The sequence below is a fragment of the Triticum aestivum genome, unplaced genomic scaffold (genome assembly GCF_018294505.1).
Source record: "Triticum aestivum cultivar Chinese Spring unplaced genomic scaffold, IWGSC CS RefSeq v2.1 scaffold123653, whole genome shotgun sequence".
In the NCBI taxonomy this organism is placed as follows: domain Eukaryota; kingdom Viridiplantae; phylum Streptophyta; class Magnoliopsida; order Poales; family Poaceae; genus Triticum; species Triticum aestivum.
The window spans coordinates 1-917 of NW_025300078.1; the positions used below are offsets into that span (position 1 = coordinate 1).

At 59.4% G+C, this 917-nt stretch overlaps 1 non-coding gene across 1 annotated transcript; it reads right to left on the bottom strand.

Annotated features, from left to right (window-relative positions):
• Positions 1-682: 682 nt before the first annotated feature.
• LOC123179244 (5.8S ribosomal RNA) lies at positions 683-838 on the bottom strand. Its single transcript, XR_006490220.1, has one exon. It is a non-coding gene; the product is annotated as a 5.8S ribosomal RNA (ribosomal RNA).
• Positions 839-917: the final 79 nt, after the last annotated feature.

Below are 917 nucleotides of genomic sequence, written 5' to 3' on the forward strand. Positions count from 1 at the left end.
CGTTCCGCATACGGCCGGGGCGCATTGCCGGCCCCCATCCGCTTCCCTCCCGGCAATTTCAAGCACTCTTTGACTCTCTTTTCAAAGTCCTTTTCATCTTTCCCTCGCGGTACTTGTTCGCTATCGGTCTCTCGCCTGTATTTAGCCTTGGACGGAGTCTACCGCCCGATTTGGGCTGCATTCCCAAACAACCCGACTCGTTGACGGCGCCTCGTGGGGCGACAGGGTCCGGGCCGGACGGGGCTCTCACCCTCCCAGGCGCCCCTTTCCAGGGGACTTGGGCCCGGTCCGTCGCTGAGGACGCCTCTCCATACTACAATTCGGACGGCACAGCCGCCCGATTCTCAAGCTGGGCTGCTCCCGGTTCGCTCGCCGTTACTAGGGGAATCCTTGTAAGTTTCTTCTCCTCCGCTTATTTATATGCTTAAACTCAGCGGGTAGTCCCGCCTGACCTGGGGTCATGGTCGAAGCGACGTGCGCTTCGTTTGTTGGGTCGTTCAAAGGCCATAATGCCAGCTGCGCGCCGGATGCACTGCATTGATAAAGCGAGGACGCCCACCATGCGTTGTGTCCGGCGCGGTACGCCGGCAGCCCAATCTTCGGTCCACCGTCCCTTGAGAGACGAGGGACCAGATGCCGCATCCCGATTCCCGTTGAGAGTGGTTGGGAGCGTGTTTTGGCGTGACGCCCAGGCAGGCGTGCCCTCGGCCGAGTGGCCTCGGGCGCAACTTGCGTTCAAAGACTCGATGGTTCGCGGGATTCTGCAATTCACACCAGGTATCGCATTTCGCTACGTTCTTCATCGATGCGAGAGCCGAGATATCCGTTGCCGAGAGTCGTGTGGATTAAATAGATTTGCAACACGAGGGACGGCTAGCAAGCTAGACATGCCCCCGGGTTAGGCACAGTGTTCCTTG